This window comes from Lithobates pipiens, unplaced genomic scaffold (genome assembly GCF_037356315.1).
Source record: "Lithobates pipiens isolate NorthernLeopardFrog02 unplaced genomic scaffold, aLitPip1_a1.2 Scaffold_16, whole genome shotgun sequence".
In the NCBI taxonomy this organism is placed as follows: Eukaryota; Metazoa; Chordata; class Amphibia; order Anura; family Ranidae; genus Lithobates; species Lithobates pipiens.
This window is the reverse complement of record NW_027507748.1, coordinates 531,988,918-532,008,112: the sequence shown is the minus strand read 5'-3', so window position 1 is coordinate 532,008,112 and position 19,195 is coordinate 531,988,918.

The following is a 19,195-nucleotide window of genomic DNA, read 5'->3' as shown; positions in this document are numbered from 1 at the left end:
GAATGCTCCTGATCCCGTAGCAAAACCTGCCGCATTCTGTAGATTCGTGACACAATTACTAGACACACATGAAGCAACTTGGCAAGATGGGGAAGATTTGTGTAGACATAAAATGACACTAACGATGTTTAATCAATTTATGAATGAAATTGCTCCACATAGACCACAAGGGGATCCAGCGGCAGATCCGCCAGGAATACACCCCCGTCATATAGACTCTAGACCCCTGTTTATTAATCAGTTACGAGAATTTTGCCAAGGGAAACAGCAGGAAAGGGGTTCGACAGCGCCCATAAAACAGGCCCCAGGTCAGACTGTTACAGAATTTTACCTCAACATGGAAAGCATGATGGCTGACGAAGGTCTAGATTTAGCCTTACCCGTCACCATTAGGGCTTTCAATCGACAGTTTATGGAAGGACTAGTACCCCAAATAGGTGACAAACTGAAGGCATGTACTCCCGAATGGAGAGCCATACGGGACAGAGGAACATTGTTGCAGAAAGCACAAGGCATAGAGGCTGATTTAGCAGAAACTAAACCCAGAAGGACACCGGGAGTTAACACTGTTGCCCGGGTCAATGAAGGAGGGAATTCCTCCCGTAAACCTCTTACCTGTTATTACTGCAACAAGGTGGGACATATAAAAAGAGACTGTAGGAAAAGAATAAAAAACGAACAGGAAGGAAACACGGACAGAGACACGAGGGACTACAGACAGAGGCGTACCAATGATAGGGACGATCCGACCGCATGACTTGCCCCAGTCCTAGCTGAATCAGAGAATAAAATGCTCCACATGTTGATGAAGGTGGAAGGTAAGCATATTCCTTGTTTAGTTGACACAGGAGCATCACGCAGCTTATTATCTGATTCAGTAGTCCCTCCACACATGACATCCCGTGACACCATACCCATAAGTGGTTATGACGGTCTTTTGTCCGATGCCCCACTGACTAAACCTTTAAAAGTAAAAATAGGGAATCACATGTTTTTGTCACGCTTTTTGATTTCCAGAGGAGCCCCTACTAATTTATTAGGAGCAGATATTCTTCAGAAAATAGGAGCAAACATTACTTATCATCCAGATGGTATGGTCACCTTAGCAATAGGAGATGACCCAGAGGGTATAGAAATCTGTAATAAAATACAATGTTTGGAAGTAGAACCAGAACTGTCCAATACACCCTCGCCGGAAATAGATCAAATTCTGTCTAGCCTCCCGGAAGGGCTATGGGAAACACATCCAGCAGACGTTGGACTTTTGCCCATACCCCCGGTTACTCTACAGCTGATTCCAGGAGCAGTTCTCCCCCAGCAGAAACAGTACCCACTCAGTGCGCCCCAGGAAGCAGCTATAGAACTACAAGTGGAGGCTCTACTCAAAAGTGGAGCATTAAAAGAAATACAGTCACCAGCCAATACCCCATTGTATCCGGTCAAGAAAAAGACATTGGGGGATGGCCCAGTAAAGTATAGAATGGTACAAGACCTAAGGGCGGTAAACAAAATATTGGTCCCAATAACGCCACTAGTACCAAACCCGCATACTTTACTTTCAGAAGTACCATCAGATAGCTCCTCATTTACTGTTATAGACTTGGCTAATGCTTTCTTTTCTGTACCCCTGGCGGAGGAATGTCAACCGTGGTTTGCGTTCCGTCTCAAAAACCGCCAGTTGACCTGGACACGCCTACCGCAAGGAATGGCGCATTCGCCAACTCTATACTCGCAAGCCCTACAGACAGTGTTGGGGGAATGGCAACCACCTGACACTTGTGTATTGTTGCAATATGTAGATGACCTATTGTTATGTTGTCCGGATAACGATACTTGTTTAAAAGCCACTCTATCATTGTTACAATTCCTGGCTGAAAAAGGGTGCAAAGTGAATAGAACTAAGTTACAGGTATGCCAGAAAAAGGTTGTCTTTTTGGGCCACTGTATATCCCAGGGTACTCGACACCTCACTGAAGAACGAGTCCAGGCCATAAGACAAATGAATGTCCCACGCAACTTTAAGCAACTTCGTATGTTTCTGGGAATGGTATCATATTGTAGACAATGGATACCACATGCCAGTTCTCTGATGCAGCCATTATATGATTGCTTGAAAATAGTACCCTATGTACTCACAGAAGCAGGTCATAAGTCTTTTAGCACCTTAAGAAAGTTACTAATTTTGGCACCTGCGATCGGGATCCCTGACTATACCAAAACATTTCATTTGTACATTGCTGAAATCACGGGACACGCAACAGGGGTGTTGACACAACAACACATCAAACAAAGGCCGGTAGCATATTTCTCAGCGGCTCTCGATCCTGTCTCTAGAGGATCACCGTCCTGTGTACGAGCAGTCGCAGCAGTGTCAATTATCATTGACAAATCCTCAGAAATTGTCTTAGACAATCCTGTAGTGGTACATACCACACATGACATACACGCCATTTTGTCACAGGTTCAGCCAAAGCACATATCAATGGCGAGGCAGCTGCGTCTGCAATGCACCTTGCTCCTACCTCCCAATGTTACCTTCCAGCGATGCACTTCCTTTAACTTAGCACAACTTCTACCCTTACAGACAGATTTGACAGGGGGGAGTAATGGTGAAGGCACAGCACAAGAAACTCAGGATTCTGACACACTTTCATTTCATGACATAACATCTGATGAACACGATTGTTTTCAACTTATGGAACAAGAGATCACGGGGTTCCCACATGTCACAGACACACCCATTGCAAATGCAGAACACACACTGTACATAGATGGTAGTAGATTTGCCGATGACAAAGGTAAATATCACACAGGTTATGCTGTGGTAACGGACACACAGGTAATTGAGGCAAAGTCATTACCAGCACACATGTCGGCACAAGAAGCGGAACTAACGGCCTTAGAAAAAGCCTTAGAACACTTAGAGGGACAAGAAGGGAACATTTACACTGACTCTGCCTATGCTTATGGTATTGCACATGATTATGGCCACATATGGAAAGCTAGAGGTTACCTTACAGCAGCAGGCACACCTGTTAAACATGGTGAAGGAATCAAAAGAGTCCTGAACAATCTTCAAAAAGTTAGAAGAGTAGCCATTATGAAGATAGCGGCACACACGAGCGCAAAAACAATTGAGGCAAAAGGAAATGCATTTGCAGATTTAACTGCAAAACAAGCAGCTCTAGGGGAAGTAAGCCCTGAGACCTTAGCTACGGTAAAGGTGAGCATCCCAGAACCGACATGGCAGCAGATGAGTAAACTACAGGAGCAAGCAGGAGAGAGCGAGAAAGATAGATGGGTAAAAATGGGAGCAGCACCAGGCCTTGACAATATATGGAGGGAAGGAGGCAGAATATGCCTACCTGCCTCTCTATACCCAGCAATGGCAGCGGCTGTCCACTTGCCCACTCATGTCAGCTCCAATTCTATGTATAGGATTGTAAGCCAAGGATGGCTAGCCCCTGGATTCAGTAGTACTGCAAGGAACTACTGTGCTGCATGCCAAATCTGTCTGTTAAATAACCCAGGACAGAGAGTGAAAACCCCACGTAAACATCAGGTTCGGGCCCAGTATCCCTTTCAGAGACTGCAAATTGACTATATCCAAATGCCTAAGAGCGGCCCATTTGAATTTTGTCTCGTGTGCATCTGCTTATTTTCAGGCTGGCCAGAAAGTTATCCAGTGAAATCAGCTACAGCGAAAGCCACAGCGAAGAAACTGATCACAGAGTTAATACCTAGGTTTGGTCTTCCTGAAACCATAGAATCAGATAGGGGAACACACTTTACAGGAGAAATCATGCAGAATGTAATGGCTATGTTAGGGGTTCAACAAAGTTTCCACACCCCTTACCACCCACAGAGTTCAGGATCAGTAGAAAGAGTAAATGGGACAATAAAGTTAAAAATACAAAAAGCTATGCAAGAGTTAAATAAACCTTGGCCAGAATGTCTGCCTTTAGCTTTGTTCTCCATAAGGTATACTCCAACGGGAAAAACAGGGTTATCCCCATATGAAATACTTTTTGGGAATGCACCCAGACTAGGTTTATACTTTCCACAGAGTATGCAATTGCAATGTGATAGTTTGACTGCATATGTGATACAATTACAACAGCATCTAACTAAGATCCACAAAAGTGTGTATTCTTCTCTTCCAGACCCTAACTCAATAGCAGGTACTCATTCACTGAGCCCCGGAGATTGGGTCTATGTAAAGAAACATACCAGAAAAGCTTTAGAGCCACGGTTTGAAGGACCATATCAAGTACTGCTGACCACTCCCACATCGGTCAAGTTGGAGGGTAAAGCAGCCTGGATCCACGCTTCACACTGTAAAAAGGAGCCAGTTGGCAAATGACAACATGTATCTTTTTATTCTTTTTGTTTCAGTAATCCTGACCAATAGTTTGGTTACCTCACAGAATGAAATTCACAAGGATGAAGGATTTTCTAAAAAAATGTTATTACTGAAGTTTAAATATGCTTATGCTCGGAAGTCAGGATATGAGAAATGTTGGATTTGCAGTAAATTACACCCCAGTACAGCAAACATACCACTGATGGCAGTTCCTATAAATTATACTGACCTTGCTAACAGTAGCATTAACATAACTGAAACAAATACCAGCAAGACAGTAATGTTTAAATCAAATGGTCTCGCCTTTCCCCCTGCCTGGTGTTTCAACTTAGGGAACACAACGGGAGGAAATAGAGAATGCCAAGACAGCAAGTTTAATTTGTCCATTGTCGTATTAAATGGAAGCTTCTACCCCAGTAATTCCAGCACACACCAGACATTATCTGACTTCCTCACTAACATTGTGGATAATAATGTTAGGTGGTTAGTATCCAACTTATCCCTCTATGGATACACCTCTCGTTATAGAAATGATATCAGTTCAAGATCAGTAGCTCTAGGAAACAATATATACATCTGTTGTGGGGATAAGTGTTATACCTGGATACCTAGAAGGGCTCAGGGATGGTGCTACCTCGCAAGTTTGGTACCAGTAATGGGAGTAGTGGGTGATGAACGAGGTGATCACCTACTAGAAGCTAGTATGCACCCCAGATATCCCCTCAGATATCGTAGCAAGAGAGAAATATTCTTAGAGCAGGACATGGCATGGGCTTGGTTCCCGTCCTGGACAGGATGGGGTATAGACTTAATGAAGCGACTAAATAACTATACTGGAATAATTAATGATATTTTGGAGAAAAACTCTGATGACATTACTAAGTTAAATCTAGAGACCAGAGCCATCACAAAACAAATAGAATTACATGAGTTAGCGATTGAAAGTATGAGTGCAGCATTAACAGGACTCTGTGAGACCACAGAAGACTATGAATGTTGTACTTGGATACATAACACCAGCATCGAAGTACCCGATTATTATGACATCATTGCACAACACCGTACGGAAGTAAAGGATCTACAGGAGAAGGCCCGTAATATTGGCCGTGACTGGGATCCTTTTGGTGGAACTTTTAGTTTCTCAGGGTTATTTTCTTGGTTCAAGAAGGCAGCAATGACGATTATAGTAGTGCTTATATTCATATTTCTCATTTATTTGTGTTTTAAGTTGTTTATGTGCTTTTGCAAGAAAGCCAAGGTAAATGCTGTAGAAAAGATGGAACTTTTGTAAGTTGATAAGTTGGATAAGATAGGTGGATTTAGTTTCTTGACATCACCCATCTGTCAGAAAGGCCACTCTTCCTGAATTTTAGATGTTGGTACTATCCAGGGGGATGGGTGTATACCCCTCTGACAACTCGCGGTCAGGGAGAGTACTTTGGACATAGGCCGACTAGAACTTGTTCAGGTGGACCCAGGGTAAGAGGGAGGGGTGATGTCAAAGGGGGAAGTTGTGAGAATCAAGGTATAAGAATAAAAATGGTTGACAGTATATTTCTTATTAATGCTTATCTCGTCTGTTTTCAGTAGTTTTAAAGACATCATTCTTAAAGGCCGGATGGGTGCAGTCACATCCAGTCACGTACACACAAAGAGGAAGCCAGGTCATAAGGGTCAACTACTGCATCAGCTCTAGGAGCAGAAGACATTGCCTTTTATAGAAATTGTTTTGTTTCAACATTTTTAACGCCTGCCTTTCCTTTGTGTATATAAGAGCTGTGTGATAATAAAGAAACTCAGAGGAGTAAGCAAGTGCGACCGTCTGAGCAGATATACTGAGAAGATTTTCCGTGTCTCCTTGCTTAGATAAGACTCTAATAATAATTGGGAAACGGTAACATAACTTGTGAATAGGTGACTTGCAGTAGTCACACCTAACAGCATTCATTATAGACAGTCTGCTTAGTTGTGTTTTGTAAGATCTTATGTACATTCTTACTGGGGAAATTCCTAAGTGCTGTAAGAAACATGAGTCACTCTCGTAGAGCCCTGTTCCTGAAAAACTTTACATTAGGGTTTCTCTGCTATGCTTCTTTTAAAAGCATGTAAAACTGTCTGAACATGCAAAAAAGAATACCCAAGATAGCATTTCCTGCACGGTTGATGTGCTGGAATCTGACAACAATGACAAGTACATTGAACTTCAACAATTTAGCAACATTGCTTTTTAAAGGTAAATCTGTTCCAAGAGAATTTTGAAAACTGACAATGCTGACTTATTTCTGAAAATACTATTTTCCTGGATGTCATGCAGATAAGGGGACAGCAATCCAACTTATGCACTTACATTTTCAATCAAAAATAAACAGCAATTAATGAAAATGAACATTGGCACAAATACATGTGTTCTAATGCATTTTGCATTGCATATCAAGGTGGGTCAAGGTGGTGTGACAGCGCTGGGATCTGACATTGTGTAAAAAGAGGTAGAAGGCACACGGGATTCTCTTGAATACAGATTCATGGGATCCAGAACGGCTGTTCTAAATGGAGAACATTGGTCTTCTGGTTTTCTCTGTGTTTTGAAATTTCGGATCAGGTTCTGACATAGTAGACATAGCTAGGTATAACATTACATGTTTGTAGGCGAAGGCAAAAATAAGACATACTCAAAGTACAAAGACAGCGCCTCTGGGATTGATTTACAAAACTGGAGTGTGTTTTTTTTTTGTCAAAGCTTAATTGAACAAGCTGATGTCAGAATCAGATTGCCTACCATGCACAGCTGCACCAGATTTTGCACTCTCCAGTTTTAGTAAATCAACTCTATCGTGTACAGTGGTGTGAAAAAGTGTTTACCCCCTTCCTCATTTCCTGTTCCTTTGCATGTTTGTCACACTTAAGTGTTTCGGAACATCAAACCAATTTAAACAATAGTCAAGGACAACACAAGTAAACACAAAATGCAATTTGTAAATGAAGGTGTTTATTATTAAAGGTGAAAAAAAATCCAAACCATCATGGCCCTGTGTGAAAAAGTGATTGGCCCCCTTGTTAAAACATACTATAACTGTGGTTGTCCACACCTGAGTTCAATTTCTCTAGCCACACCCAGGCCTGATTATTGCCACACCTGTTCACAATCAAGGCATCACTTAAATAGGAGCTGCTTGACACAGTAAGGTCCACCAGAAGAGCCTTAAAAGCTACACATCATGCCGAGACCCAAAGAAATTCAGGAACAATTGAGAAAGAAAGTAATTGAGATCTATCAGTCTGGAAAGGGTTATAAAGCCATTTCCAAAGCTTTGGGAATCCAGCGAACCACAGTGAGAGCCATTATCCACAAATGGCGAAGACATGGAACAGTGGTGAACCTTCCCAGGAGTGGCCGGCCGCCCAAAATTACCCCAAGAGCGCAGCGACGACTCATCCAAGAGGTCACAAAAGACCCCACAACAACGTCCAAGGAACTGCAGGCCTCACTTGCCTCAGTTAAGGTCAGCGTTCATGCCTCCACCATCAGAAAAAGACTGGGCAAAAATGGCCTGCATGGCAGAGTTCCAAGGAGAAAACCACTGCTGAGCAAAAAGAACATCAAAGCTCGTCTCAATTTCTCCACAACACATCTTGATGATCCCCAAGACTTTTGGGACAACATTCTGTGGACCGATGAGACAAAAGTGGAACTCTTTGGAAGGTGTGTGTCCAAGTATATCTGGCATAGAAGGAACACTGCATTTCATAAAAAGAACATTATACCAACAGTAAAATATGGTGGTGGTAGTGTGATGGTCTGGGGCTGTTTTGCTGCTTCAGGACCTGGAAGACTTGCCGTGATAAAAGGAACTATGAATTCTGCTGTCTACCAAGAGATCCTGAAGGAGAATGTCCGACCATCTGTTCGTGTACTCAAGCTGAAACGAACTTGGGTTCTGCAGCAGGACAATGATCCTAAACACACCAGCAAGTCCACCACCGAATGGCTGAAGAAAAACAAAATGAAGACTTTGGAGTGGCCTAGCCAAAGTCCTGACATGAATCCTATTGAGATGTTGTGGTATGACCTTAAAAAGGCCGTTCATGCTCGAAAACCCTCTAATGTAACTGAATTAGGACAATTCTGCAAAGATGAGTGGGCCAAAATTCCTCCAGGACGCTGTAAAAGCCTCATTGCACGTTATCGCAAACGCTTGGTTGCAGTTGTTGCTGCTAAGGGTGGCCCAACCAGTTATTAGGTTTAGGGGGCAATCACTTTTTCACACAGGGCCATGATGGTTTGGATTTTTTTTACCTTTAATAATAAACACCTTCATTTACAAATTGCATTTTGTGTTTACTTGTGTTGTCCTTGACTATTGTTTAAATTGGTTTGATGTTCCGAAACACTTAAGTGTGACAAACATGCAAAGGAACAGGAAATGAGGAAGGGGGCAAACACTTTTTCACACCACTGTACATTTTCGTAGGTGCAGTAAACCGAAAGTTGAATTCTACTAGTGAGTTCTTTATATTGTATACAATGAAGAAGGTAGTCGACACTTTTGTCATCCGCTATTTCTTTTATTATCCCCATGACTAAGCTCCAGGGGTCTGAGTGAAACGCATTGGAGGCATGGTCTGGTGGGAGCCCAGGCTGAGGGGGTCCCTCTCATACCACCATAGGACTCCGTGGATGTGTGGTACCAGGGATCTTTCCTCTCTTCTCCTTGTTTCATTTGTATGGGTGGTTGGGCTTAGTGGGGGGGGGCAAAGTTTGTAAAACACCTTGGTATGCGGATGTTGTATGTGAGTGCTGGAAGATGGGTGTTGAAGGGGATAGTCTTACGGGGAGACAGGAAAAGAGGGGGAGTGCAGGGAGAGAGGAATGGATTTCGAAGGGTTAGAAAAGGATTAAGGGAATGCCTAAAACTGGGTACACACTATACGGGCTGAATGAAAAAAAAAATCCTTCAGATCACCGTACTAACCCATCTGATGTCAGTGCGGTGATTTCCCTGGCTGTTCTGACAGGGGCCAGCAGCACTGATCTCTGTGTTCTGACGCCAGGGAAATCTCCCTGTTGTCAGAGTACAATAGCTCAGCGGGGAGGATTTTTCCATCCACAAATGAGTGTGTCGATGGGGGAATCGAGTGAGTTTTTTTTTTCATCCATCTCATCTGTGGGCTGCCTTAGGTCAAGAGCATATGTTGCCCTCATGTCCCAAAACCCCAGATAAATTTCACTTCCAGTGTGATAAGCAGGGCATAATGAAGCATACAGTATGTACAATGTGCAGTGCTTTGGCTGGGTGGTGAGGCATTATGGGGGGGGCGGGTAGAGGAGGCCGTATTGGGGGTAGGTGAGGCAGTAGAGGGGGTGAGAGAGGCAGTATGAGGGGGTGGGTAAGGCAGTATGAGGGGTAGGTGAGGCAGGAAGGGTATGCACTTGGGGGCTAGGAATATGCATGCATCATACATACTAGGAACAACTGGAGGAATCAATGATGGAGAACAGGGGTGGACTAACAACTCATGGGGCCCCCAGGCAGTAGGAGATTATGGGGCCCTCGGGCAATAGGAGAAGATTATGAGGCCACTGGGCAATAGGAGATTATCGGGGGGCCCTCAGAAAATACACAAGACAATACATTATGGGGCCACACAGTATACACACATACAGTATACATACACACAGATACACAATATGCACACACAGTATACACATACACACACTGAAAAGGTACTGGAGAGGCGTGGCAGCTATAATCTTAATAATAATAAAAAAACACAGATTTTTACATACTGTCCCTGGTTTTATTGAGGCTGGCAACCCTGATGGGGCCCCTTAGTGGCATGGGGCCCTCGGGCAGTGCCGGAATGGTCAGTCCGCCCCTGGTGGAGAAGGATCTGGGTTGATCATAAGCTTAATAACAGAATGCAATGCTAAGCAGCGGTTTCCAAAGCGAACAAAATCCTTGCTTGTATTAACAGACCTCTTGAAGAGTCCGTGATGATAAAAATATGGGGTTTGCCATTGGGAACTTGGTTTCTTAAGGTGCAGGGCTGTCATATTAATCCTGGCTTTGTATGTGCAACAGTGGCGGTGCGTCCATAAGGGTGCACGGGCGCCGCACCCTCTCTCCAGCCACCCCTCTAGCACCAATAGATAGATTCATGCATTGCATGAATCTATCTATCTATGGCCGCTGCTGCCACCCCCTATTCAGGTGCCCGGCCTCTTTTCAGGCACTGGGCTCCTGAATTACAGCGGCAGTTTTTTGTTTTGTTTTTTGAAGCACCTGATTAGAGCCATATGCTCTAATAGGCGTCAAAAAAGGTGACCTGTGTTAGGAAAGCGAATATTCATCTGTTTTTCTAACACTAAACCGCCTCTCCACCAATCAGGTGCACGGATCTGTTTCCCGTCACCTGATTGGACACCTATCAGGTGTCCAATCATAGCAGAGGATGGGAAGAGAGGATGGGCGAATACACTGAGGAGCTGTCCTACCACCACCGAGACTGGGTAAGTACAGGAGGTGGGCAGGGGGGCACACTGGCAGCATTTGATATAGCACAGTGGCTGCTTTTGATGGGGCACAGTGGGAGCATTTGATGGGGCACAGTGAGGCTGCATTTGATGGGGCACAGTAAGGCTGAATTTGATGGGGCTAAAGCTGCATTTGATGGGGCACAGTGAGGCTGCATTTGATGGGGCTAAAGCTGCATTTGATGGGCACATTGAGGCTGCATTTGATGGGCACATTGGCTGCGATTGATGGGCACAGTGGCTGCGTTTGATGGCACAGTGGCTGCAATTGATAGTACAGTGAGGCTGCGATTGATGGTACAGTGAAGCTGCAATTGATGGGTTTTTGCCCCCCACCAAAAAAACAATTCAGCACCAGCTGCCACTGAAGTGCAAAAAAAGCTCTAATTTCTGTACACAAATAAACATTCAAACTGTCAAGATCTGCATGCCAGCTTTGCTGTGATATTGGATATTAATAGACAACAACAAAATCATTCATTCTCACTGATCTCAGCAAAAGCAGCAGAAAAGTAAAAACATAATTTATATATTATTTCCAACGTTTCTTCAACATTATGATCTAGATTTGCATGTGAACGAATTGCTGTAATTAATGTTAATTTAAAATCATAAACATAAATAACAGCGGCTTTTTAATGGCATATTCATACTTGCTTCCATTTCATTTCTGAGCACCGCATGCATTTCTTTTTCTTTTTCATAATTCTTTTTTTTTTTTTTGCAGTTCTGCACTCTTTTATTACTTTGAGTTCCTTACTGACATAGAATATTTCATCCTAATGAAACATGCTATAAATGAATCTCATTATCTGAATTACATTTGGAAAGAAATGACACTATGGCTTGCAGATTCAGCTACAATTTTGTGCATCAGTACAGTTACTATGGAATGTGGATATCATGCTTTGCCTGTATGGGGTAACTAGACTATATGACTGTATGGGGTAACTTTCATAAACTTTTTTTCTTTTTTAATGAAGACCACCCAAACTGTAAATAAAACTGTAAACTGAACACCACCTCATAATACACCAATAATAGGTCTGGATTCGTTCACCGTTTGTCTGGAATTCTCGGCAACACTTGTATACACCATATGACCAAAAGTTTGTGGACTCCTCACCATCATACCTATATGAACTTGTTGGTTGTCCAATCACATCATATAGGTGCAATGGCCATCATATGTCCGTGAGCTTGTTGGACATTGGTGGAGAGTGGCAGTCAGAAATTAAATACTTAGATATCTCCCTGTTGTAGGATCCAAGACAGGCTGTGGACTGACCTTTCAACATATTTCTTAAATAAACCTCTTATGCAAATACTTAAAAGGAATCTGCCACAATTATAGTAACACCAGGAATAATGCAGTTGATTATGTGTGCTCTGGGTATTGTAATGGATTTTAGTGACATATCTGTCTTCACTGAGAGTCAGCTATATATTCTCAGCATACTCAACAGGCTGTATTGGCACTGTGCTGTTTTCCGCTCACAGGTTTGGTTTATTGTATGAAGCAAATTTACATATAATGTGCATTGCGTAATCAGAAGCTGAAAAAACAAGAGCAGAGATCTCACAATTAGTTTGTAGCATCACAAAAGGAAAAAGCAGCGCAGATACATAAATACTATAAATAAATTAAATATAAACACCTATGCGGGATTAATTAATTGATTGCAACAATAGTGAGAAAAATTGATATACCCCTCTAATAAATCAAACATAACATAATTTCTAAAAAGAATTATAAATAACAAGTGTTAATAATGAAATTCGAAAAATCCCAGTGAAGTGATAAAAAAGTCCAATGAATGAAAAATGGTCCAGTGAGAAATTAATAAATACCTAAATTGATAAAAAGTAAAAATTCATAAGAATTAATGAAAAGATAGAAAATATTAAGTTAATAGTAACAATAAAAATACAATTAAAAAAATATATATATTAGTGATGATAAGAAGAAAATTAGTGGTAATAATGAGTGTAATAATAATGTAAAAATAAAAAATAAAAAAAGTGTTCAATCTTCTGTGCAACCGAAAAACACCAAGGATCGTAACCACCACCACACAAAATATGCGCTTACCAAAAGGCAAGCGATTTCATGCCCATAGCCCTTTTCCAGAAGTAGTAACACCTCCCATGGGGTAACAGCAACAGTGATCCTCTTGATGCATTCCCAGCCTCTCCGTGAGCTTCTTGCCTTCAGGATCTTCAATGGCAGAGACACCTCTGGTACTCTATGCCAGGTATCACATCTCTTCTTTTCAGACTCCTGTCCTTGGCAAGGTGCTTGTACCCAGGACCTCATATGGCAGTAGGACCACCCTGGACAGGCAAGATTCCACCTTTCTTTCAGGTTTTGCACCAATCACATGCATAGGCCTCTTGGGCCCCATGCGTAATCAACTAGCATAGCATATATCCCTCCCTAGGCTGAAGCCCAGGGGAAGAGATCCTTACAAGGTAAGCCCCAAATATTAACGTCCTCCCTCAACATGCACCACTGGCAATAAACCTCCTAGTGGTTGGTCAAGGGGAACATAAATATTCATAACCCAGTTTTACTGTGGCCTCTCACTTACTGGCAGCAGAGATACTGTATACAACAGCAACACTGAGCTCAGGGGAAGACCAAATGGAAACATACTATAAATCAGCTTGGACTGTTACCCACCCAGCAAGACTAAACTTGTATAGCCAGTTCTGCTTAGAGTGAAGTAGCTACAAAGCTTCTAGGAAACACCACTTATCAGATTGAATTATACAATTGACTAAATAAATTATAACATGCAATTTCCCTTACAAAATCATTACATAGGCAAATGAATTAGAAATAAGTGACAAATCATCTCCCAGCCATATGAGATTTTATTCTAGTGTACAGAAAATATAGGCATACCCCACTTTTAAGTACGCAACGGGGTTTATTTACTAAAGCTGAAAAGTGCAAAATCAGGCTCACTTCTGCATAGAAATCTATGAGCTTCTAACCCCACCTTGTTCAGTTAAGCTTTTGTAATAAAACCTAGAAGCTCATTGGTTTCTATGCAGAAGTGAACCAGATTTTTGCACTTTCCAGCTTTAGTAAATAAACCCCATTGTGTACCTAAAAGTGGGGTATGCCTGTATAGAAAGTCCTCTTCAATTTAAAAAAAAGAAGAACTAGTGCTGGGGCATTGGCAGGTAGATTAAATCAAAGGTGCAAAAGGAGCATCAATAGATGATATTTTATATTATTCAAGGCAGTCAGAGTATTCTTTATGTTACATTTTTGAAAATACTTCAATGGTATGGTAAGCACATTCACAATAAGCATATGTAGCTGCATAAATAACATTTGTGAATAGTGGAGTGTACAGTATAGTAAGACTTTAAACATGTCACATCTCAACGTCAGTAAATTACTGTGATGACTTCCTTACTGCAACCACAGTTGCGTCTAGGAAGTGTAAAAAAAGGAAGTACCTGCTTTGTGGTGATTCCATCACCGAAACTGGCATTAGCATTTAGCATCAGATCAATAAAAACAACCCATGGTTGTCAGTGTCGTCAGGTACAGTTATTATAACATAAGTCATTTAATACGCTTTTTTTAAAATGAAAATACATTTTAGTTGTTAGATCCAGAGGCATAATGGTACTTGTAGTTCCGCAACAGCTGCAGGGCCACAGGTTGAGCACCCATGTTTTAAACTGATTGTAAAGTGTCACCTTGTAAAACAACCCAATCAGGTTAAAATAGAGATGAAAGGCAAAATGTTTGTGTATACATATAAAAACATTATACTGTAAATACTATTTTTTCCCTTTTTATAAATGATCACATACCCTCTGTTCTCATCTGCATAAGAGCTGGGGAAGGAGGAGCAATAGCAAACTGAACTTCCCAGTGCATGGCTGTGCTGTGGGGGGGGGGGGGGGTGGGGGGCTTAGGACAAGTCTGATCATTGCAGGAGAACAGGCTGAGTTCCCAGCACAGTTAGAGAACTGACCATGGTGTGCGCTTCTGCTTAGTGTAGTCAGTGTTTAATAGGAAAGCAGAAGGGCTGGCAGGAACACCAGGGATTTCACATAAAGCAAGATAAAGAGAACAGGATACTTTTTTATTAAAGTGCATGGTACAGCAGGCACAATTTAGAAATATGAAATGTTGGATTTGTAGCACACCCCATGTAGGAGCTGCTGAGGTAGGATTCCCCACTGCTAAACGGCCAGACACACAGAATTTCCTTCATGCTTTCCAACATAGAAAACAGTCCTTGTCTTGTTTTTGTTGTTTTATTAGGGGTTGATAACTTGGATGGGGTAGAGAATTTGTGGGATGTCCAACTTGAAAAGTGTCCAGAACTATGAAAAGGGGACAACTCCCTCCTTATTTACACAAAGTCCTCTTTTCCTTCTTCCTGCACAAACTTGGTACACATATGCAGCTCCTGCTGATCACTCCAGGGGGACTAACAGTCTTTTGTGTTAATTCAGCAACTACCCATTACAAGTTGGGAACATACTGTCCCTTAGTGGATAAAGAAGCACAATATGGAGTGAACAGCATATCCTTCTGCCTTCTTGTAGAGCCTGAGCCCAGTTCTACTACCGCAGAAGATACCAGCCCAACTTGTTGCTTGCTTTGTTAGGCTTTCCTGACTGGCACATTTCCCCAGTCCTCCCTGACTGGCACACTTCAATGGAGATTCCCCAGGTCAAGGATGAAGAATTTAGCACAACACTGTCTTCAAAGTGCACTGCTACAGCTGACAATCTCTACCCTTGTGTTGTCCCCGTACTGTGCTGATCTACCATGTCCCTGCTTGCTCTCTCCTGATGTCTTTTTCGGCATGAATCCCTCCAGTTGCTTCCTATGGTGGGATCCTTGCAGGCCAGCCATCCTGAGCTCCAGCTTGAGATAAAACCCCTCCCCAGTAGGGGTCGGTCAAGGACCAATGACAGTCTCTCCTCAATACTCCATCTTCATCCTCCATTTGACTCCCTTGTTGGCCTGGCCCATGTCTATTTATGGGATTTTCTCAGACCCCTGCTAGCTCATTTTTGGGGATTGGCTGAGGTCCCACAAATATTCATTGCAGCTTCCTCTAACCTCTGCCCTCTAGTTCTAGAACAGTTTCCAATATTCCAGATACCAGGGGGAGGCACCAGAGAGCTGCCAGAATGAGTCATCAAGCCCTAGCCTCTAGAAACCCTGACCCAGATTCAGTGACTCAGGTTTAAATCCTAGAGCCAGTCAAATGCTTTTACCTAGACTACTCTTATAGTAACGCATACTAGAGGGTGCTACAGGCTTACATACTCTTTAGGCCTCATGCAAACTGGACATTAAAATAATGTTCTAAAAACGGCAGTAGCTTTGCAGTGAGTTTTTCAATGGTTTTCAATGTTTTTGCAACAGCATTTTTTAGCGTTTTTCCATGTTAGCATTTGAAAAATAAATAAATAAAATCAATGGATCAAAAACGCTGGTGAGCCACTTTTATCAGCATTTTTTGACGATAGAGCTTTTTTACAGGTGAAAACAGCTAAAAAAAACTCCTCTCAGAAGCCACTAGTTTTGGGGGTTTTTAAAGCCGAAAAATGCTAATAACATGCATGCATAAACACATAGGATGATGGGGAGTTTATTGACTGTAGAAAAAAATGTCTGAAGCCAAAAACAGCTGCTGTAAAAATGTCCAAAAAAATCCAGTGTGCATGAGGCCTAAGGCTGCATTCACACCTGAGCGTAGCGCTTTCAAGCGTTTTTTGCGGCGTTTTTACCACGATTTGCGGCATTTTTTTACCGCTTTTTTTCCGCGATTTGCCGCGAATTTGTGCAGGGCAAAAGGTCACCAATGTTAAAAGAAGAAAAACTCCCAAATCAGCCCGATTCGCGTGACAAAAAAGGGTCCGGAACTTGTTTGAGCTTCAGGCGTAGGGCTTCAGGCGACTTGGAGTGGAGATGTGAACCATCTCCATTGAGAATAATGGATTTTTTCCCCTCCAGCGTTTTGTAGCTTCAGACGTCAAGCTACAAAACGCTCAGGTGTGAATGGGGTCTAAATGTTATCTAGGGCTCCATTATAGAGACAGGGAAAAAAAGGAAAATCAGCACCTAGAAGGCAGACAACATGACAGGAATTCCAGCCTCTCCCTATTTAACGTCTGTTACACTGTTTGAGAGATTTTCCATCACTTCCTATGCTGGGGGCAACCTTTTTATGATACAGGAAGTAAAGAAATCTCTCCAGTTGAGTTTTTAATGGCAGAAAAACCTGACATGAGTTTTTCAATCCTTCCCCATGTAACATTTTGGCAATATACACTTTAATTGGTTTATTTTGTTATTATTGTATGTTTATAAGGTCTTAATGGTTTCTATTTGATTATCTATGGAAATGTTATTTATTGATCAATATCTTTATATTTTTTGGTCATTTTTTTTAATGCAGAATTAGTTTATATAAATGCAAATAAAATACCTTTAGAAAATTGTAAAAACAGCTAAGAAAGGAATTAAAAAAAAATTAGGTTATTTATACAGAAAAAAACTACAATTAATGGGTGTGGGCAAATAAGCACACATTGCAACAATTGGTGTTGACACAGCTACAATTGCCTTGGACAAGAAAGTGGTGATGGCCAGTTGACCCTCTTTCCACATTCCTAAACTGACTGTGTAGAATCTCTGGTTTCATATGTAGGTTTTATATATATAAAGTTTTTCATGGAAAATATTCATAATATTGATAAATGAAATAGGATTACTAACCTGTACTTGTTTTACAGCAGTGCTTCCTGGATTATGCAAATCATTTCTTTTTCCTGCTTCTTCAAGAGTCTAACCATGTCTGTCATTTTAATCGGCTCAGTTATAACTAGTAATTTATTTTCTGTCAGTGAAAACCTTTAGATGGTTTCTGCTGTTTTTTCTATATCTATTATTTCTCAGTATAATAGCCTTAAAACATTATTTCTGGGTTTCTAAGTCTTGTTTTAGCTTAAAGACTTCAGCATAAATGGAGGGGTTTGTGGTCTCCAGGATTCTACATTGATGCATTATATTTTCAAGTGTGGCTTCTTCCATCTTTGTTCCACTCGCATTGTTTCCATTAGAAAAGACTGCATTTCAGTATAAATCTTCAGCAGCTATGTCTGAACAGAGACTAAAGCTTTCATTATATACTGTACATATTATTTACAATGAAAACATAAAATCTCTGCAAAGATAATTATTTTCAGAGATGACTGTGACACATGTAGGAAAACAAAAGAAAATAACGCTAGAATAAAACTTTATAGAACATACATTATCTTCTAAGTTGACAATAGTATTAGGACCAAGAATCAAAGCTACATGTTTATTTCCATATAAACATCTATTGTGTTATTACTTGCTTATGAAGCAGATGGCAAATCACTACTGGTACATAAAGCATATGGCCATAACGGAGCACATCATTTTCTACATTCAAATTAGAAATGGTGCCGATACTACCAATGGAACACTATAATGAAATAAACTGCCTACAGAACATTATACTATACACTAAGGTTGAATAGCCCAGAGGAGCTAACACCAGACCACATTTACTCTAGTACAGACTAACTTTGTTAGTGCTTAAAGTGATTGTAAACCTCTGAAATGAACAAATGTGAATCATTCTATAGTGTGAATTTGCATCTAGTGTAATTTGTATGTTTTCTCTCCTCCCTCTGCTATCTGCATGAGTTATGTCTGATCATTTATCCCACCTCAGCAGTGCATGTTTTCCTGTGAGACTGAGTGGAGGTAAGGGGGTTGTCCATTTCCTCCACTCAGGTCTCAGATTACACTTAGCTTTCATCTCTGTGTTCTGCAGTTTGTGACATCAGAGCCCCACCTCCAGTACAGAAATGCTGTGAACTTCGGAACTTTGAATGTCTATAGCAAGAGCAGCTGGTCCATTAGGGGTGTAGGGGTACCACCCCCATAATTTGCATGCAAGGATGCATGCAGGACACCTAACTCACATGATTAGAGCCCATGGCTTTAATTGGCTTGAAAAAGGCTGGGCTCGGGGGACAGAGCACTGCACCCTGAACTCACCCACTTGTGACAATAACGAATCAATATTGGCTATTGTCTTCTGGCTTCTCCTCCCAGCCAATCAGGATAGAAGAAAGATCGGGTTGGCTGGGAGGAGAAGCAGAGGAATCCCCGGAGGGACCATGCCATGGAGCAGTGAGTGCAGGGACTGTGCCATGGAGCGGTGAGTACAGGGACCGTGCTGTGGAGCGGTGAGTGTGGGGGGACCATGGAG